General features: G+C 40.8%; 1 pseudogene; it reads right to left on the bottom strand.

The window, feature by feature from the left end:
• Positions 1 to 18,150: 18,150 nt before the first annotated feature.
• LOC123850385 (U4 spliceosomal RNA) lies at positions 18,151 to 18,211 on the bottom strand (annotated as a pseudogene).
• Between the last annotated feature and the right edge of the window lie 4,414 nt (positions 18,212 to 22,625).

The following is a 22,625-nucleotide window of genomic DNA, read 5'->3' as shown; positions in this document are numbered from 1 at the left end:
TGCACCGTCCTCCTCACTCAGCCCTTCAGGAAGGAGCTTAGAGGACTTTTCTTCCAGAGCCTTCCCTGACCATCACCCATAATTTGACCAGTCCATAGTTTTTTTAAACTTATAACATGTAAGTGTGCTTTGCACCCCTAATCGCGCACTCCATGAGGGTGGGCATGAGGCTTCATTTGCTCCCCATGTGTGGGAGCAGTGGCATGATGGGTCCTCAATAAATATGTCTTAATAAATTAATGAACCATTAGCAGACTGAATAGGTAATGCTAATCATGTGCTAAGGATGTGTCAAGAGATTTTGTCTCTCTTAAAATCCACATTATTCCACCATCTTGTTGACATTGCTTCTTTAACAATGTTGCTCTTCCAACAGAATATAAAGGTGATGTCAGCGCTGAGCTAGTTCCACAATATTAGGAGTGGAGGGGACCTCAGAGGGTGCGTGGTAAACCCTTTTACTTTACAGCTGAGGACTTGAGGCTGGAGAGATGGTTCGACTTGCCAAGGACCCAGATCCATTTGTTGGCACAGCCCTGGCATGAGGCTGGTCTTCTAACCCAGAGCTGTGCTCTTTCTTCTACACGACTGTGACCCAATCACGAATTATTTGGTAGAAAATTAATAAACCCTATTTTAAGCTAAACTTACCAGAAGAGCTCTCTAGCACTAACAAACGTTCAAGAACAATTAAAGATTCAGAAGGCCATTCTGCATGCTCTCTTCTCTTTCTCCCACTGCCACGCACTGCCCTGATTTTATCTGCTTCCCTGTGGTTCCAGAGGGAGCTTCTCCAACTTGGTGTTGTGGACCCCATTCAGGGAGCAGGTCGGTCTGAATCTGGGATCAGTCAGTGTTGGTTCTTTTTAAATGTTTTCCATTTTAAGGACTGAAAGTAATTTTGCCCTTTTTTCCCCCACAAAATTGCTGGCACCACTCAATCAATTGATCACTTAGGGAAGAAATTAACAATCTTTCTGGGGGCTGATTAAATTTTTGTGCCACGTTTACTCTTTTTTTTTTTACCTCGAATACAAAATAACTCAAAGCTTTGGATTATAAAGCAAATTTTTTAAGTGTCAGGCTTTTTATAATTGCTAATTTAGCATGTAATAGGAAAGCAGAGGCATCTGAAAAATTATATGCCATATGAAAATATAAAATTTGAACATGATGCAAAAATAAATTTGGAGACACCACCAGAAATGTATTACGTTCACGAATGTCATCCTTGGAATATTTAGGGCATCAGAAATTTGAAGTTACCGACCCAAAATCTCTGACTTAAATAAAATACACATACAGCAAAAATGGCAACATTCTCAGGAGAAAGAAAAACGAAGCTTCACAAATTTTTACATTCTATATGGCCCTTATACAAAAATAGAAATATACAAATTCCTGGTTGTTCCTTGTAAGTGTAGTAAGCTAAAATATAATGTTCTGCTCTTATGCTTTGTTCCTCTGTTCTCAGGGAGTCACTTCTTTGGGTAAACTGGGCATGATAAAGATAATTATTGCCCCATCTGATCTGCTAATATTCCCCTTCAACAAACTCCGTATCTTGAAGTTCCCTTTTCTGTACGAGCCTTGTTACCTGTCAGTCCCTCTTCACAACAAATACAGCAATCCACTCACTTCTCAGCCTCTCGAAAACTATGACAATGGAATTAATTTCACTCATAAATACTAATTTTCATTCAAGCATTACATCTCTCCTGGGTTCTTGTCCTCCTCTGACCCAGGTGCTGTCTTGGTTAATCACGCATGTCGGTTAAGAGAGCCCATCGGTATCCTCTGTCTGGGCGTCTGTCTGTCTCCTGTCTGCCAGTCTGCCCAGTTATTTATCTCTATTCCCCTCCATCCTGCTCAGAGCAACAAAAACTTGATAGATGTTTGAAAGATGTTCTTGAATACAAACCGACCACTGTTAAATATATAACATACCATGTGTGTAGGATTACGAATTTGCATAAATATTACCTGCTTTTTTTTTGGTTTTCTTCTACTTCTCCCTTCTTTGCACACAGCATTTTACAACACTGTCTCTTTAAGCTCCACCCTATTGCTACATTTCTAATGATGCCTGTAACTGCTACAGAGTATTTACCTAAACTGCTGGTGAGAGCAACAGGTGACCTCACTTTCCCACCACCATGCACACCAGACCTGTACCTGCACGTGTCCCCTTTTGGACCTGCTCAGAAAACCGTTTTCTACAATGTATTCCCAGAAACGGCATTTCTGGGCCAACAGGCACGTGCAACTTAATGTCAGATGGCTTTCCAAAATTGCTAGTCTGCATTCCCACCAGCAGTACATGAGATTCGCAGCTCAGTTGCCCTGCCAGCACTCAACTCTTACTTGGCTTTCCTCATCCTTGCAAATTTAAGGAGCCCGGCAACACCAAGTAATTTATGATATACAAAGGACTTTATATCCCAGACACCTGCCAAAATATATGACACATTGTCAAGCTTGCCTGTGAAAGGTTTGAATCAGGCTCAGCCTGGAACTAGGTCTGATCGCACTGGATCCTCATCGGTTTATACACCAACTTGCTCAGGCAAGGCACCCTCTTCTCTGAGGCCCAGTCTTACCATCCATAAAACAAGAATCGTATTCCTATGTCAGGAGTGGCTCTCCAGACAAGTGAAATAATAAATGTAAAGCAATTAGCTTGGTTCTTTTCTTTCTTTCTTTCTTTCTTTCTTTCTTTCTTTCTTTCTTTCTTTCTTTCTTTCTTTCTTCCTTCCTTCCTTCCTTCCTTCCTTCCTTCCTTCCTTCCTTCCTTCCTTCCTTCCTTCCTTCTTTCTTTCTTTCTTTCTTTCTTTCTTTCTTTCTTTCTTTCTTTCTTTCTTTCAAGATTTTATTTATTTGAGAGAGAGAGAAATAGCAAGAGCAGGGGAAGAGGCAGAGAGAGAAGCAGATTTCCTGCTGAGCAGGGAACCCAATATGGGGCTTGATCCCAGAACCTCAAGATCATGACCTGAGCCGAAGGCAGACGCTTAACCGACTGAGCCCCCCAGGCACCCCAATTAGCTTGGTTCTTAACCGTGACTGAAGGCTGACCAACAGCCTGATTACCTGGCTGAGGCCTTCCCAGGACACAGGAATTTTGGTGTCGGGTCCGGGGCTGTCCTGGTCAGACCAGGACCATTGATCACCAAGGAGGCAGGTGCAGATGCCCCACTGAGAACGCCCTGGGAATGACTTCCGCAAGGAGTGTGGTGGCTTCTTGAGGGTCCCCCTCAGCTTTTGAGCTGTGATCACACTCTTCTTAACTCAGCAAGGAGCTGGGAGTCACAGGTGTGCTCTTTGTCAGCCAAGCAGGGGTACCAAGACCTAGCCATTTCCATACTACTGGGAACTTCTCAAATCGGAAAGCGGTGCTCCAGAGTTGACCCTGAATTAGGCAGACAGTTCATCAGGAGTGCAATAGGTCTGATGGCTCCCCGCCCAGTTTTACTTCTTCTCATTCCCTTCAGGATTTCCCTCTGATACTGTCAGCTCCAGAGTTGGACGTAGGAGGTTAATGGGATGCTGGTTGTATCAGGTGAGAACCATCCTCAAAAATGACCGCAGACCTGAAACACCAAGACATAGACAGGATTGAGGATTGGGTCCTCAAGGGAAAATACTTCACCTTTCTTCAGTTGTAATTTTTCCATTTGACTTTGTGGCAATGCTTTCAAGATCGCCAGGTGCAGTGTTCCTGCTGGGGTAGGAATCCCTCCAAACCCTGGTGATAGATGGGCATCCATCTCCACTCGATGCTTCCAGGAACTCTTTATTTATCCTACAAATCCCTATTACTAGAGTATATTCCTTGAATTGAACCTGCCTGCCACGCCATCCATAGTCCTATTTCCATGACCAGAGCAATAAGGAATAAGCTTGAGCTTCCTCACCTGCTTCTGGGCACCACAGGCAGCTGAGCTGGGCTTTCGTGTGTCTTTCCCTACCTGATGTGGCCGCAACATTCATTCCCCTAACGTGTCCACAGGTGGCATCCTTCTGGGCCTCTCATCACTTATTCCACCTTATGATACGGAGACGTTAAAACATGGTACCCGGAGAGGGCACAGTGCTTGCTGTGGACGCATTAGTGCAGCCTAGAATTATGCTAATTTGGGGGGTTTTTTTGGCTTGGGTTTTGGTTTTATGTTGCTAAAACAGCTCATCACACTGTTAAGTGCCATTGGGCCGAAGGCCAACTAACACCCCTCATCTATCCCTTCATGTGAACCATGCCGAAAAGGGTCTTTCTCTTCAGAGCAGTGACTGCAAACATGAGCCAGAATAAACAAGTAATGAATATCCATACAACACTCCTCTGCAATAAAAATAACAGTAACATGAATCTCTAAATAATTTTACTGAGTGAAACAGACCAGAAAAAAGGGGTCTATACTGTATATTTCCATTTATACAAAATTCTAGAAAATTCAAACTCATCTTTGATAGAAAACATCTGTGATTGCCTGGGGATGGAGGGAGTGAGAGGAGATGACAAAGAGGAACAGGGAAGCTTTGGAGGTTGATGGATATGTTTACTATCTTGACTCTGGTGATGGTTTTACAGGTGCACACATGTGTCAAAGTGTATCAGATTGTACACTTAAAATATGTTCTATACCGCATGTTAATTATACTTCAATAAAGCTGTTTTTCAAAAGCATTAGGATATGCAAAATGATACCTGACTAATAGTAAAAATAAGCAAGACAAACAACAGGTGCAGTAGGTATGTCATGGGGGAGCAAATGTGACACGGGGCAAGGGGAGGGTTTGCAGGGGACCCTGGTCCAGGAGGAGCAATGTGGCCAGGCAGAGGAAAGGAGTCAGGGTATTTAAGATGAGGACATGGCACTTTGGAAAGATAAGGATAAGCCAGGCAAGTGGATGTTGGGGAACAACACAGAATTCATTGGAAAGGTGATGGATCAGAATGACGCGGATTTTCAGATGTCAGGGTCAGAAGTCTGTGATTTGTGAAAAAGAGGAGAATAGAGAGAGACCACCTGGGGGGCCACATCCTGATGGGAACTCAGGCACTTCCTCCGTCTTGGTGGGATTAGCACTCAGTCATTGGAGTAAGTAAACTGGTGGGTCACTGTTGTTTCTGGAAAATAAAATTCTAAACAACATTTTGGAATCTTATACTATTCTAAAACTTAGAGAATCCATAATTTGTACTATTCTGAACTATCTGCATTAAGTTAAAGAAGGAAGAGGCACCTGAAAATGTGGGAGTTTTAGACCTGAATATATGTTTATTTGCTCAGCCCCTTCTCTGCATGGGCACATGATGAGCCCGGGGGGTGGTCAGAGTGGTCAGTTCCTGGTGTGGGATGCACCTGAAACAGTGACCCACCAGCTGCGTCACCCGTGCCTGTCCCGTGTTTCTCTCCATTTCCCTGTAGCATACAAGTGGGAGAATATGAGCAAATGTCTTGAGTGTGATACATAGTATCCCAGACAACTGCAAAATCTTAGATGAATATTGACTGTTTTTTAAGTTGTACAATTTAGTATTTGACTAACTGTAATCATCTTTTATTTACAAGCCAAAGTAAGAAACACAATTTCATCTTTACCACAAGAGATTTCACATACTAGAATTTTCCTGCCATTTCCTGAAAACTGTTTCTGACACATTGTTTCTGATGCAATTGTTTCAAAATGGTTGAATAATCCTGATTTAAATATAGAAAATATTGGATAGCGAAAAAGATGTGGAAGTGGTTTTTTTTTTAAACCTGGAAACAAAGACCATTGTGGAAACTTCTTAGCGAGTTTAAATCAATAGCGAGTTTTGCTTATCAAGAACTGAGTTCGATCACACAGAAATGCTTGTCCAAAGCATTTACGAATGAACCATGATTCTCTTTTTCCTCAGCAAGAGCAGTTCATGGGAAACTGACTCATACCTGTATCATTTCTCTGCTTCCCAGGCAATGCCACTGTGATTTCCTTGTTCCATTCCACACAAAAATCCTGAATAATTTCTTACAAAACTCTTCAATCGATTGTTTTGTAGTCTTGAAAATGTATTTTATTGACATCTGTTACAAAACTAAGAACAAAGAAAGAACAGGGGCTGATAACTGGAAACATAAGGCAGTTACTCTCAGGAGTTCAGGCGACCTCCCAGACCTTGGAGAAACTGAGATTCCAGACTGAATTATAACTACCCAATTAATCTCTCTGAACGTATTATCCACTGACTGTTCAATCCCTCCACGTTCACTTCTCTAATTACCAAAGAGAAAAAAATATGACTGTTTCTGATAAAAGATTTTTGTCTGCATCTCAATAAAGCAATTTTGTTGGTGGATTTGAGCTGTATATAGAGATAAATAGAGCATTAAGTGTCGCTCTTTATTACTCGACGTGCTGGTAGCATTTCATATTTGCCCAATTGGCCCTATTTCATCACTTGAGCAGCCATTTCTAACTGTGGTCCAGCTGGGGCTCATGTGGTTTTCTGCCATTCCGCAAGAACATGAAATTCATTTGAGCATGAAACATTTTTTTTAAGGTGTTTTCTGGAAAATCATGTGGTTTTTAAAAATAAAAATAGCTTGAGGGAAACAAAAATTCTGAGACTCTTTGGCAACTACCTGAAACCTCCCCGACGCGTTGGATGGACTTGGATTGTCTTCGAGTGGGAAGGTGTTCAGGGCAGTAACTGGCATGTAGTAGGTCGTCAAAGGTGGGCTTCCCTCTGTACCCCCATCCCACTCACCTCTGATTTTGTCTAGAACCGATGTTCTGGATTGTGTTTTCTTTGCCAACAAGGGCAGTAATTAAGACATTTGAATTAGATACTGTACAGATCCTCAATGATTTGCAGATTTTTGTTCTATTTAGTACTTATCTAGGGGCACCTGGGTGGCTCAGTCGGCTAAGTGGTTGCCTTCAGCTCAGGTCATGTTCCCAGGGTCCTGGGATCGAGCCCCGCATCTGGCTCCCTGCTCAGCGGAGAGCCTGCTTCTTCCTCTCCCTCTGCCTGCCACTCTGCCTACTTGTGCTCTCTCTCTATCTCTCTGTCAAATAAAGAAATAAAAATCTTAAAAAAAAATACCTATCTAAGGGTATTTGTTAATTATGTCCCACAGGTATATTAGAAAAAAATTTCTTAAATTTTACACATTCATATTTACTTTGAAAAAGCATATTTCCTTATTATGCTTTTAAAATATCTTTGACTTAATTTCTTGTTCTGGTTTGCTCATTTAAAAAAGAAACTGGTATTAAATTATTGTCTCTTATTCTGTTGGCCTCAGGGGAAAGGCAGCAGAGAAGAGCGTCCAGAAGAGTTGTTACCCTGCTAATGGTTGACTGAGGTCACTGACACCTCTTTAAGTAAAACAATTTGGTTTCTGGTTAAAACACAAAAGAAATCTAGTGATAACATTTTAAGCTTAAGGAAAAAGTCATCTGATGATCTTTAAAAAAATCTACCCAAAAGGAGATCTTTGGCTCAAGGTGATAGATTCTTTTGCATACACTTGCTCCTCTGGATTGGAGGGTTTTGAAGCAGAGCACCCCACCCCTCTCACTAGTGGACTCTCTAAGACATCAGTGCATACTGTTAAGGTTCCCCAAGTACAAGGAGGCTCTTACCAACTCCATTTCTCCATCTATAGAGGGCATTTAAAGCCTTTCTGTCTTTTGGTGCTAGATTTGGAGGAAGGGGTCAAATTCAAATTCACTCTGATGATTTAGCCCCCAAGCTTTGAGAATTCCCCAGAGTCACTCTCAAGAAAGACTAAGCCAATGCCTACCTGGGTCTGATATCACATGCACATACATGCTTCCCCACCACAGCATGGCAAAAGGATGGAAAATCAGCTCTGGGAATAGTGTGAGTTGCCCACCACCTTCCTTTATCCCTCCTCCGAAATCTGCCCGACATCTCCTGGCCCTGTGGTCATCCCGTAGGCATCTGCAGATCTGTGTTTCTTCTGCAACCATTATCACAACCCTACAAGTCATGTCCTATCATCCTTCTCTTTACAGATGAGGACACTTTGGCTCACAATGTAATAAGGTCAATGACCAAGATCCCTGTGGAAGTGGGCAGGCAGAGCCCATGTTCTTGCTCATGAACTCCTGGAACCCCAGAGCCCATGACAGAAAGATCTTGAATCTACCTCATTCATATAAAGAAAGAGATGCCTTGATTTAACAAAAAGAAGCATGTCCAATGGGATTATGGATGTCCCTCAAGCAGAAGGTAACTTCTGGAAAACCCAGACCTAGTATGTGAAATGACTGGGGCGGGGGGAGCTCATAATCATCAGTGGGGCGCAGAATATGTGTTGTCTCTCCAGGGCAAGTCTCTTTGGACTGTTCCTAGATGCTCTGTGTGAAAAGCTAAGGTAAGCTTCCAAGTGTGTGAGCCCATTTTGAGAGGCAATTTGGAAAGTCATTCCTGAACATTCCTGATAGGAAAAATACACCCACCACAGGAAGATATTTAATGTAAGGTAAAAAAATATATATATCTAAATGTAAAAACCTCATTCTGTTCTTTAATTTATCATTTACACCTTGGGCAGTAATAAAGAGAAACATGAATTTAAAAAATTGTAGGTTTGGAACCTTTAGTGTCACATTATCTGCCTACGTATTACCTGTGCTTTGGGATAAAGGCTTTAAAATTCTTCAGCTCTATTTCTTGTCACACATTTTCCACGTCGAGTGGGTTGATGTCTGACTTGTTCTTTTCTCATTTCATTGCCACACTGTCAGTTGCGGAAAAGACGATTATCCTCCTCATTACTGCCGTACTGGACGTAGCTGAGGATACTTGTAGAGAGATGGACAGACACACACCCACCTGGGCAATGGGATACATCCGATCCAATGCAAATTACAGCAAGTGCACTTTGATATTGTCATCGAGTGTAAACTCAGGTTATATTGAGCTTCCTGCGTGCTTCCTCATGTTGGAAGTTCAGCCCCGCATTATGGAGTGGACACAAAACTCTGGCTCAGGACCACGGCCAGCCCACAGACATAATGGATATTACCCCATTGTGTTGACTCATATCGTATAAATCGGTCATCAACGTTTTATGTGCTTTCCCGATCCTGTCAGTCCCCTCAGGCCGGCTTCTCCCACTTGAGAGAACTGCCTGGGCTCTCCAGCTTAAGACCTAAAGTACTCCTCCCTCCCTTTTTTGCTGCAAAATGAGAGGCATCAGTGACGGTGTTCTGCTCCAGGATTCTCAGCTCTGCTCAGGCTTCCCCAAAGTCCATAGAGGACGGATGGAGACAGAAGTCAGTACACCACGATGCCTGCAGTTAACACTGCTGCGTGGTATGCTGTAAGTTGCTGAGAGTACATTCTAGAAGTTCTCATCGCAAGGAAAAAAACCAGATTTTTTTTCTTTTTTTCTTTTTTTGTAGATTGATGAGATGATGAATGTTGATTCAACATACTGTGGTCATTATTTCACCCTCATGGAAGTCGAGTCCCTGAGCTGTACACGTGAGGCTTATGCAGGGCTGTCTGTCAGTTGTATCTCAGTAAGACTGAGAAAAAAAAAGTGCGAGTGTTTTAAAGAGCAGAAATATATATATTATAAGTCAGATCAGAAACTGTTTGCTATGTCTCTCCGGCTGAGGTCCCACAGGCATCTCCACTAAAAACAGCTCTTTCTTCATCCAACACAAAAATTATTTTACCACCTCTGCCATCTAGATTCAAGGTACCGTCCCGTTGATCATCTTGGGAAGCCCTTCCCTCTCCCCCACGCGATCACACCTGTGGTAAGTCCATTCCTCACATGTCCCTCCGCGCACTGCTTGCCTTTCTCATGGTGGTGGGCAAACAGGGCTCCATTGCTAAGGAAGTGAACTTGGAGTTCTGATTTCTGAGAAGACACTCACAGGACTTGCAATGACCACGCTTACACATCCACTGCTTATCGCAGGGACAGGATGCCCAACAGCAACAGCATTCTGGGGCGGAGGGGGGGGGGCGGGCATCCATCACCACCAGAGGCAGCCCGAAAGGCAGGGCGTGGGCTCCAGCTGTCAGCCCGCTCACCTGGGCACCTAAGACAGAGTCCAGAGTGCAGTCTCAGGCTGGGTTTCTTATCTCTACTGAGCACAGGTTAGTGCTGATTAGCAGCCTGGAAGGGCTCTAACTACTTATGTGTGTGTAAGCTAGTAGGGTTGCATTCTTTCATGTTCCTTTGCATGGTAAGCCAGCGTTCCTGTGTCTTGGGCCTGGGTCTGCGCATCCCTGGGCAGTCCAGCCATGCCTTAACTCTTTCATCTGAATGAATAAGACAGATGCCTGCTTCAGTGGTCCACAAGGGGTCCTGGAGCAAACCTCAGGCTCTGTCATGGATGGGGGAGCCCCTGCCCCAAATTTTGCCCTTAAAAGCCCTCACTTATAAGCCATTGGAGAGTTCTGGACTTTTGAGCATTATCTGTTTGTTCTTCTGGGTCGTGCCACACCAATATTCTATCTTCCTTCCCTGTGAAAGCTTGGTGGCAGGTTTTATGGGCTTGCTACATGTTGTGTGGACGAACTCTTGTTTGGTCCAGTTATATCATCTCACCCACCAGTCATGTATAAAACCTTTTTCCATGTCCATACAGACCCATTTTCATTAGCTTGGTCCTGTATTAGTCAGGTCTTGCCAGTGCCTAGTCTGTCACTGGTCTTCACAAATGATGTATTAATAGAACACGTTAATAATGTTTGCCCTGTCTAGCTCCAGAGGCAAAAGGGACTCACAAAGTGCTTTAAAGATGGTAAAATATTCACTTAGAGATTTTAGAATATTCATCCTCTCAATGGAAAGCTTTGATAAATATAAAACATAAATATAAATATACACCAGGTCTTATTTCACTAGATGTACACTGAGTAGAATTAAAGGAATATGGAAATTGAAAAGTAATCAGGTCCATTACTCCGTGAACTAGTATTTTTCTATCACCACTTACTTGAAATCTTGTTTTCTCTCTTGCTTAAGTAGAGGTAATTCACATTGATGTTCCCAGGTTCGTATTGAGCCCCTCCTTATACTTATTCATAGCCCAGAAACATTAGGGGTTTTGCCATCAAAATGATGCTGAGAATGTATTTCTTCGGCTGCTCGCTGTCCTCGTGGTTCATCCTGGGCCATGTGCTCTGCCCAGGTGGGTGGAGGTTACCATCATGGGAGGGAGGCCCTCGCTGGCCTCATAGCTGGCCTCCCTCAGCAGGGGGTAGAGCCCTGCCTCGGACAGCGATGGCAGCAGGGATAAGAACTAATGATGTGGTGGAGACGTCACGGTGGCATCAGGAGGAAGAAATGATGATTCAACGGTGAGAGATGTCATCAGGGGGCAAAGAGAGTGGGTGTCCTGCAACTATGTTTTGCTATATTTACTGAGCCAGCATTAAATATGAGGTGATTTTGAAGAAAAGCCAAGATGTTCAGTTTCTTTAAAAAAGGACGGCTGATCTGAGAGACACCCTGGCCCAGAGCAGGAGAGTCATGTGATGGGTACACATTTGTTGGTTTGCAGAGCCTTGTGGTGGTACCTATCACTGTGGATGGTCAGCCTTGTATTCCCCAAAAGAGAAATATTTCTCAGCACCAATGTCCTCAAAAGAGGGGAATGGCAGAGAGGAGAGCACTGTGACCCTAGATTTAAATGCCAGAACATTCTGGCAGGTAAAACGCACTGTTGCTGATTCTGAGATGTTGGTTTTCCTTCCAGTGATCTTCCACATCTGTTTGATGGAGGGCTTGTGTTACTATGAATTCTTAAAACAAAAAAACAAAACAAAATTTTCTCTGTAATCCCTTGGCATTCATCTGACAACCGGGATAAGAGAATAAACATCCCATGAAATTTTGAAGTAAGTATAAAGTAGTTCTCCAGGAATAACAATTAAATTGGCCATTAATGAAGGATGTGGTGAACATATTTTGTTCCTCAGTTAGTGACTGTTATAGAAGAACTAGTTTAGAATACATAATAGCCTGTCAAAAAATAATTTGCTGGATATTTTTTTTTGTGGGAGAGGACGCCTTAAAACATAATTGACTAAAACATAACATAATTAATTCTCTCTTCATCTACAGAGCACTTTAAATGGGACATTATGGAGCAACATCTTTTCTTTGTTCTTCACACTGAATCCCAAATCCTTGGGCTTATAAAAAAAGACAGCATTTTAGTAAAAAGTAGACTTTGGTCCTTCTTTTAAGCTCTTAATCATTACAAAGGAAGTTGTTGTGGAATAATCAAAGGATAAGAATTTCATTGTCCAATGGGCTGCCTATGCTCAGGCTGTAGTGTGGCTTCCCAAGGGCTCAGAGGTTTGAGTGAAGATGGGAATTCTTAATCCAGACTCGATCACTAGTCAGCAGGGTGAACTTGGGAGAGTAGTTTATCTGTCTTCCACCCATGTTTCCATCTGAGAATGAGACAATAGAACAGACTCCATGAGATTGTTGAGGAGATTAAATGAGACCAAAAAAAAAAAAAAAAAAGCCTTATAGAAATTGAGGTATACAAAAATCCAATGTGAAAGAACTCGTCTCTGTCTATAGAATAGAGTTACACATTTGTAATGTATATAAAAATATTGAACCACTATGTTGTACACCTGAAACTAATAAAATATTTATGTCAATTATTCTTCAGTAATTAAAAAAAAGGAATGAAGTTACTCAAAGGTCATCACACTGGCACTTTGTACAGATCCTGGTATCCCCATCAGCCATCCTGGCCAAGCCTGTGTGACCAGAATGACATTTACATGATCAAGAAGCCTGTCCCCGCTGCCTTTACTGACACTCAGGGCTGTGGACTTGAAGAATGAATTAGTTTCAATTTGGTCCAGTATGACTGATTTAATTCCTAAATTAAGTAAACCCTCTGAGAGCTGGCATTGAGCCAGGCACAGTGGTAAGCACACAGAAGGTGTTCGTTCAAACACCTGCAATTGACTGGTTGCTTACGTTTATAAGACCACAGGAGGACTGCATTGAATTGGCCCTACTGCGGTAACCTTGTTTCTTTCTTTTCAGGAATGAGAATCAACCTTTACCATCAGCCCCCTTTGTAGGGAAGGGACATGAGACACATATAAACTTCTGGGAGCGTGAAAACTTGTAAAGATAGTAGCTGAAGGGGCTCCCAGCTGGCTCAGCCAGAAGAGTGTGTGACTCTTGATCTTGGGGTCATGAGTTTGAGCCCCACAGTGGGTATAGAGATTACTTAAATAAGTAAATAAAACTAAAATGAACTTAAAAATAAACTTTTAGTATGAATTCTTAAAACAAAAGGAAACAAAACAAAATTTTCCCGCTCAGCTCCCTTGGCATTCATCCTATAACCGGGATAAGAGAATAAACATCCCATGCAATTTTGAAACAAGTATAAAGTAGTTCTCCAGAAATAATCATTACATTGGCCATTAATGAAGGATGTGGGGGATGTTTTCTTCCCATTTTATTCATCCCAGAGAATCCATGGTAGGGAATTGTAGATGATCCCTTCCATCCTGAGAATGTTAGGGATTCTCTATCAGTGAGGATGGTCATTACCCAATCACTGACACCAAAGGATGAAAAGTACTGATGTCATGTGCCACTCCCTTGCTTCTGGGGTGGGCTCAGAGTGAGGGAGAGGCATTTCTCCTAAAAGAATATCAGGTCATGGTAGTCTCAAGAATCGGGAGGGCTGCTTATTATCTGGACTAGCAATTACCCATTATCAATGCTGGTAAGACCCTCCCACCAGCATGTCAATGGCTCCTTTAGATTTTGTTCTCTTCTGGAAGGCTTATGCAAATACCACCTTCTATCTTAAAAATACTGCTAAAAGTTTATTTGTGAAGCATGTAGAACACTAAGACCGAGAGAGGGGCTTTGCCACAAGGAACTAAAAGGATTCCATTCCAACTGTGGGGATTAAAGGAAAATGGAAGAAGATAGGAACCTTGTTTCCAGGGAAGTATTAAGAGGTCATCAAAGATAGAGTAATAAAGTTGATCATACAGACTGTTCTCCATTTACATTTTAATAAAGACCAAAGCCACACTTTTTTGGCATGTCTTGAGATATCCCCCCATGGTATAGTTTTGTTATCCCCTATTCATTCTTCTGTGGTGACTAGTGGTTGAACTCCTAAGATGAAGAACTGGGTGGCTTGTTTAGGGAACTGGCTAGAAAGAGGGACGATAAAGAGGCAGAACTTTATTCTGACTTCAATTTTTGCAAGAAAAAATTCTCAAGGCAATGTGAAGAGATGACAGGCCAAAAGGGGATCTCAACAGGTCCTTAACCTTCCAAAGAAGGCTGATGACCAGGGGTCTAGAGAGTTACCTGATGTCCTCACCTGTTACTTGGGGTAGACCAATTGCACCGATTGTTTCTGCCAGTTCTATAGCCTTTAGAAACAAGGATTCCAACAATAATAGCGTTCTTGGATAAGACAGTTGATTGATGTATTCATGTTCCCATAATCTTTTTTTTTTTTTTTTTTTTTTTTAAGATTTTATTTATTTATTTGAGACAGAGAATGAGATAGAGCATGAGAGGGTCAGAGGGAGAAGCAGACTCCCTGCCGAGCAGGGAGCCCGATGTGGGACTCGATCCTGGGACTCCAGGATCATGACCTGAGCCGAAGGCAGTCGCTTAACCAACTGAGCCACCCAGGCACCCCATGTTCCCATAATCTTATCTGAAATGATAATTAAAGCATCTTAGAAAACTTTGCTTCCTACCGATGTTTCACAGACATTCTAAATGAAAACTGTGTTTTTCCAGGCAAACACAGTTTGAAGGAACACCATACAACTGTCCCAATCAGGGTGCCACCCCACAGGCTCTCAACATAGCAATTCCTAAATAGCCATTGAATTTGGAGGATTCGTGAGTTCTCTTAGTTTTATTAAAATAAAACTATACTTCAAGGTCTGATTGCTGACACAGACGACCTATGCCTTTCAGCTCAAAATATTTATGATTGTGCTTATTTCATACTAGGAAATAGCAACTGTAGCATTTGAAGCATGGTGTGTAAACTTGCTTCTTTGCAGTTTCTTTTATTGTAATAAAGTATATATACAATAAAATTTAACATTTTAACCACTTTTGAGTGCACAATTCAATGGAATTGAGTGCATTCACCGTGTTGTACAATTATAGCCACTATTGATTACCAGAATTTTTTTCATCACCCCAAATAGAAACTCTGCACCCACTGAACAGCTTTCCATCTGCCTCTCCCCTGGCCCCTGCTAACCTTCGTCTATGTTCCGTCTCTGTGAATTTGCCTATTCCACGTAATTCATATAAATGAAATCATACAATACTTTTTCTTTTGCATCTGGCTTATTCCACATAGCATCATCTTTTCAACGTCCATCCATGTTGTAGCATGTATCAGAATTTTATTTATTTTTAAGAATGAATAATATTCCATTGTTTGGATATACCACATTTGCTTCCAGTTTACCCATTCATCTGTTGATGAACATTTGGCTTGTTTCCACCCTTTGGCTATTGTGAATAATGCTTCTATGAACAGTGATATAAGTATCTGAGTTTCTCCTTTCAGTTCTTTCGAATATACACCCAGAAGTGAAATTGTTGGGTCATGTGGAATTCTGTATTTAACTTTCTGAAGAACCATCAGACTATTTTCCACAGTGGCTGCAGCATTTTATAGTACCTCCAACAATGCATATGGGTTCCAATTTATTCAAACCCTCACCAATACTTGTTAGGTTTTGTTTGTTCATTCGTTTTAGATAAACACCATCCTAGTGAATGTGAAGTGATATTTCATTGTGGTTTTGATTTGCATTTTCCTAATGACTAGAATTTTGAACATCTTTTCATGTACTTATTGGCCATTTGTTTATCTTCTTTGAAGAAACACCTGTTTAAGTACTTGGCCCATTTTTCTATTGGGTTACTTGATTGTTTGGTGTTGAGATGTAGGAGGGTTTTTTTCGTATATTATGGATATTAACTCTTTATTGAATATATGATTTGCAAGTATTTTCTTCTTTTCTGTGGGTTGTCTTTTCACACTTTAAAAAAATTATTTATTTTAGAGAGGAGAGAGCACAGTGGGGAGGGGCAGAGGAAGAGGGAGAGAGAAACTCAAGCAGACTCTGGGCTCAGCATAGAGACTGACGTGGGGCTCGAGGTGGGGCTCGACCTCACGACCCTGAGATCAGACCTGAGCCCAAACCAAGAGTTATATGCTTAACCGACTGCACCACCCAGGTGCCCCTGTATTTTCACAGTTTTGATATTAACCTTTGGTGTACAAAATATTTTTAAAATTTTGATGCAATCCAATGTATCTATTTTTTCTTTGTTGTCTGAGCTTTTTATGTCATATCTAAGAAATCACGTCAGATTCAATGCCATGGAGATTTCTCCTATGTTTCCTACTAAAAATTTACTTTCAGCTCTTACATTTAGGTCTTTGACCTATTTTGGTCCAATATAATTGTTATATATGGTGTTAGATAAAGGTTCAACTTAATTATTTTGTATGTGGATATCCAGTTTTCATAGCACCATCTGTGGAAAAGACTGTTCTTTCCGTATTGGATTCCTATGGAATCCCAGGGGACCCCAAAAAGCCAAAACCATCTTGAAAGGAAAGAACAAAGGCATATAGATCATTGGTATAGAACAGGGAGACCAGAAGTTAATCCTCACCTACGGGGTCAAATGATTTTCAACAAGGATGCCAGTTATGTTAAAGTTCGTCTAGATAATAACCATTGTGCTTCTGACAGAGCCTGAAAGCTTCCTGCAGACCCACTCAGGACAGTTGCAGCTCCATCCCTGCCCAAACGTGCATCCCCCAAACAGGTGCTCTGTGCTCATGCCCTTAGTGACTGGGCTAGGCTCTTGTTCCAGATGAGACAGTGGGAAGAGTCAAGGCAGGGACATGGGGACACAGGTTTAGATCAGGAATCAACAAACTATGGTTCATGGGCCCAATGTGGCCTACAGCCTGTTTTGCAAAGAAGGGGATATTGGAGCATAGCCATATTCATTTATTTACGCATTGTCTGTGGCTGCTTTTATACTACAAGGACAGAGTGGAGTCGTCCTGACGGGGAAGGCATGGCCCATAAAGCTTTAAATGTTCATTATTTGACTCTTCACAGACAAGGTGTGTTGACGCCTGGTAGAGTTAGAAAATGAGTGCTTTTAGGAACACTTTTTTTTCAAATACAGAGGATGTCAGCATATTGAGGAAAAAATTGCATATTTATTATCTTTTGATTTCTCTACCTTGATCCTCCTGGTATTAATATTTGAACATGGCTAAAATGAATCTACAAAGACAATATTATTTTGATTAATATATGTTCCAAGTGATATTTGACAGTACATTTCTATAGCTCTATGAAATGGATTATAAAACAACCTAATTTTGCTCAGAAATCCACCCTGAGTTTTTATTTAACTACACTTTATTTCCTTAATTTCTCATATCAAATAGGCATCTAATTTGTAGCTTCACAGTTACTATTCTGCTTCAAAGAGTATAATAAATAGATTCAAAGAATAAACTCAGAGATCTCCATCTGCACAAGGAACTCTTGAGTCTTCCATTAGTGGAATATGCTTATGACTGTCCTAACGAGTATTTCATTCTTCGCTGGAGATTCATACTCCTGGAAGGCATGCATTTGAAATTCAGTAGATCTCAGCAGCCTAACCCTAATGAAAAAAATTTTTTTGAGTGTGTTCCCTTTTTTTTACCCAGCTATTTTTTTTCCCTAGCAAACTGGTGACATGTACCAAGTGAAGTGACCTCAAATTCCGGTTAGTAAAGAGATCTGGAAAGGAATTCTGCTTAATTAGTAAGAAACAGACAAAAACCAGGTATCCATCTAGCTTCTGCCCAGATCAATGGCTCTTCTTAGAAAAAATATATATGTAGTGGGTAAAGATTTTAATTCTGACACACTCCATCCTGGAGCTTCAGGCTCACTGTGCAATGGTCCTAGGCCATCGCGGATGCGGGCACGCTGCACACCTCCACCCTCCCTCCTCTCCAGACTGCTTTGCCCTTCCCAGCACAGGTCCTGTGAGCCTTGGGAGGTGCCTAGAAGCAGGGAAGGAGAGCATTTACCTCTTAGCAATAATCGCGCCTCGGATAAACCTCATTGGCTATGATACCGCCCCTGCACAAAGCTGGAGAGCATTTACCTCTAAACTATGATGTTAAGTCACTTGTTAGGAAGGAAGAAAGAGAACTTAACCTTTGCAATCAGCACGATGGAGAGCAGTATCTTCTCCAAAAGAATTTCCTGACATTGCTGTTGGAAACACTTCTCACCAAGAAAGAAACAAACAAACAACAACAACAATGACAAAAAAAAAAAAAGAAAGAAAGAAAGAAAGAAAAAACAAAAGAAATCACATTAAGGAGCCAAAAGTTCCTTCATCTTAATCAGTGGGTGTCCTTGTGTCCCTATCATTGAAGGCCACTGCAATTTTTGCATGTTTTTACGAAACAAAAGCATACAAAGCATACATACTCACCTTTGTTTTAGTCCCTTCACATAAGTATCTTGAGGTTCATACATGTTACGTGTATCATTATTAGCTCATTTTTATTACCGCATGGCATGCCTTGGTATGGCCATATCACAATTGGTTTATCCATTCATATGTTGATGTGCATTTTGTTGTTTCCGGTTTTGACCTCTTACACATAAAGCTGTTATGAACATTTGTGTATAAATCTTTGTATGAACTTAAGTTCTCGTTTCTCTTGGGTAAATACCTGAGAGGAAGGGCTCCATTATACAGTAAGGAAAAGGATATTTAAGAAACTAGAAACTGTTTTTTTTAAAGTGATTTACCATTTCATCTTTCCACTTATAGCATATGAGAGTTCCTCCACACCCACGCCAAAACTCGGTCAGTCTTTTTGATTTGAGGCATTCTTATAGGTGTAGTGATACATCACTGTGGTTTTCATTTGTGTTTATCTAATGACTAATAATGTTTAAAGATTTTTCTCAATATGTTTGTCACATATCTTCTTTAGTGAAATGTCTGCTCAAATGTTTGCTTATTTTTAAACGAGGTGCTTTTTTTGAGTTTTGATAATTCTTTGTATATTCAGGATATGAGACCTTTTTCAGATACATGATTTGCAAATATTTTTTCTCATTCTGTGCCTTCTCTTTATTACTCCTAACAGTGTTGAAGAACAGAAGTATTTAATTCTGATGAAGTCCAACTTATGGAATCTTTTATAGTTCACACATTTTGATTCATATCTAAGAAATCTCTGCCCAACTCCAAACCACAGATACTTCTCTTCTAGAAGATCAGTGGTTTCAGGTTTTTCATTAGGTCTATGACCATTTTGAATTATTGTGTTGGACTCAAAGCATAGATCCAAGTTTACTTTTTGTATGTGGATATCTAAGCATCCTAGCACAATTTGTTAAAAGAGGTTTTTTTTTCTCCACTGGATTGTCTTTGCACTTTTGTCAAGAATCAATTTCCATATATGTGTGGGTCTCTTGCTGGACTCTATCCGGCTACACTGGTCTGTTTGTCTATCTTTTTTTTTTTTTTTAAAGATTTTATTTATTTATTTGAGAGAGAGAGAATGAGAGACAGAGAGCACGAGAGGGAAGAGGGCAGAGGGAGAAGCAGACCCCCTGCCGAGCAGGGAGCCCGATGCGGGACTCGATCCCGGGACTCCAGGATCATGACCTGAGCCGAAGGCAGTCGCTTAACCAACTGAGCCACCCAGGCGCCCTGTTTGTCTATCTTAATGCCAATACCACACTCTCTTAATTACTATAGTTTTGTAATAAATGTTGAAATCAAGACACATTAGCCCTTCAATTTTGGTTTTTTGTTTGTTTGTTTGTTTTTTGAAATTGTTTCTGTTGTATCGAGTCTTGCCCATTTTTATATGAATTTTAGAATTGGTTTTTCAGCTTCTACAAAAAACAAAACAAAATCTACTGGAGTTTTGATTGGGATTCTGTTGAATATGTAGATCAGTTTGAGAATAATCGACAACTTCGTAATACTGAATCTTTTGACTCCCAAACAAGCTATTTCTTTCCTTTTATTTAGGTCTTCTTTAATTTCTCACAGCCATGCTTTTCTTAGTTTTCCACGTACAAGAGATCCACATCATGTGTAAGATTTATCCCTAAATATTTCATATTTTTTATATTGTTATAAATTTTATATTGTTATAAATTCAAATTTTATTTGAATTTCTGAATGTTGGTTTCACTTATATAGAAAGTGGATGGTGGGTATTTATTGATTTATTTGTTTGTTTATTTATTTATTTATTTTGGAGGGGGAACGGGGCCAGCAATAAATAGGCTTTGTGAGCCACATAATGTAATTGTTCCATATTCTTTTTTAGAACTTTTAAAATGTAAAAGCAAAATATTTTATGGACCACCTTCCTGAAAATAGGCCTTAAAATTGGCAAATAAAGTTTTATTGCCAACACAAAAAATGCAAGAACAAGTCCCAGCTCACATGCTGTACAAAGCAGACTGTGGGACAGTTTGGACGTTTGAGCTATAGTTTGCTGACTCTTAGAGTATAACTGATTTTTGTACACAAATCTTGTATCCTGAAAACTTTCTCAGCTTGCTTACTGGTTGTTGTAGCTTTGTATGTGTGTGTGATGTATCGTGTTTTGTGCATGTGGTGTCTGTGTGGTGTCCACGTGTGTATGTGTGTGTTGTGTGTGCATGTGTATGTGGATATGGACGTGACTCTATCCTTGACTAAGCTCTAATCGGGTTCCCAGGAGGGCCTTCCGGGTCTCGGCCTTGGCATCTGTCCTGGTCAGGCCTGTGTGGCCCCGTGTGGCAAGAATCTTGCAACATGGGTTTAGAGAGGAGCCCTCACCCTGGATATCTGATCAGAGTCCTCATGCCCTGGGGGTTGTCTGATCATCCTGGCCTGCCCTCAGCCCGAATCCTGCCCCGTCAGTTTAGTCCCACTCCCCCCTCACCCCTGCTGTTTCCTCTTAGTGGATTTCCACCCTGCTCAGTGGCTATACATCCCCACTGTCCACGCTGTATTCAGAAGTAAGCCCAGTTCCGTACCAAGGTCTCTTTCTCTGTTGCAAGAGCTCCTGAATAAACTCTGTTCTCGTTGCCTTAACTTCTGCCCAGTGATGGTGCTAACAATACCATCAATTTTCTACAAGCAAAACTGTGCTGCCTGCAAACAAAGTTTTATTTTTTATTTCCAACCTGGGTGCCCTTTGTTTCCTTTTCTTGCCTGATTGCAATATGCAATTTTGAATGGGAGTGAGGAAAGTGAACATCCATATCTTGTTCCCGATCTTGAATCTTGGAGGAAACAAAATTATCCTTTTTCTACTTAATATTATACTAATTGTAGGGTTTTTTTTTTTTAAAGATTTTATTTATTTATTTGACAGAGAGAGACACAGCGAGAGAGGGAACACAAGCAGGGGGAGTGGGAGAGGGAGAAGCAGGCTCCCCGCGGAGCAGGAGCCCGATGCGGGACTCGATCCCAGAACCCTGGGATCATGACCTGAGCTGAAGGCAGTCGCTTAACCAACTGAGCCACCCAGGCGCCCCAACTAATTGTAGGTTTTTCATACGTGTTCTTACTCAGGTTGAGAAAGTTCCCTTCTATTGCAAGTTTGCTAAGAATTTTCATCAGGAATGAATGTTGGATTTTTTCAAATATTGTTTCTGCTCTTTTTTTCTAGTATATTAATATTGGTGAATTACATCGATTTCCAAATACAAGAACAATCTTGTGTTCCTGGTATAAACTCCATTTGGTCGTAAGATATGGTCATTTTTATATATTGTCACATTTGATATCCTAAAATTTTGTTCATAATCTTCGAATATATGTTCATTAGGGATATTGATACATAGTTTTATTTTACTTCTTTTCTTATAATGTTTTTATGTTTGGCATCAGGATACAGCGAACATTTCTTCCTCTGCAGTTTTCTGAGTTTGTGGACATTTAGTATTACTTCTTCCTCAAATTTTTGGTACAGGGGACCAGCAATATCATCAGAGCCTGGAGTTTTTTCTGTGGGAAGTTTGTAAACCGCAGCATCGTTTTACAAATTTAGACCTACTCAGGTTGTCTGTCTTCTTCAGTGAGCTTTGGTTGTTGATGTGTTTTAGAGAATGTGTCCACTTCATTTATGTTGTCAGGTTTATTAACATAGAATTGTTTGTATTATTCTTTTCTATCTTTTTCATATTTGTAGCATCTGTGGTGATGTCTCCTCTCTCATTTCCGATATTAACTTTCAGGTTCCCTCTTTTTTCCCTGAGGTTTATCAATACGATTGATCTTTTCAACAAACCAACTTTTCATTTCATAGATTTTCTGCATGGTATTTATCTTATCAGTGTCTGCTCTGATCTTTATTATTTTCTATTTTTTTATTTACTGTGGGTTTAATTTGCTTTCTTTTTCTTAGTTTTTAAGGTGGAATCTGAGGTCATTGAGACCTTTCTTCTCTTTTAACATAAGTAATGTTATAAGTTCTCCTTTAAATACAGCTTTAGCAACATCCTACAAATTCTGATGTTGCATTTTATGTCA

This window comes from Mirounga angustirostris, unplaced genomic scaffold (genome assembly GCF_029215605.1).
Source record: "Mirounga angustirostris isolate CCGP_5_RB_7025 unplaced genomic scaffold, mMirAng1.0.hap1 SCAF_15, whole genome shotgun sequence".
Classification (NCBI taxonomy): domain Eukaryota; kingdom Metazoa; phylum Chordata; class Mammalia; order Carnivora; family Phocidae; genus Mirounga; species Mirounga angustirostris.
This window is presented reverse-complemented; position numbering and strand designations above follow the sequence as displayed.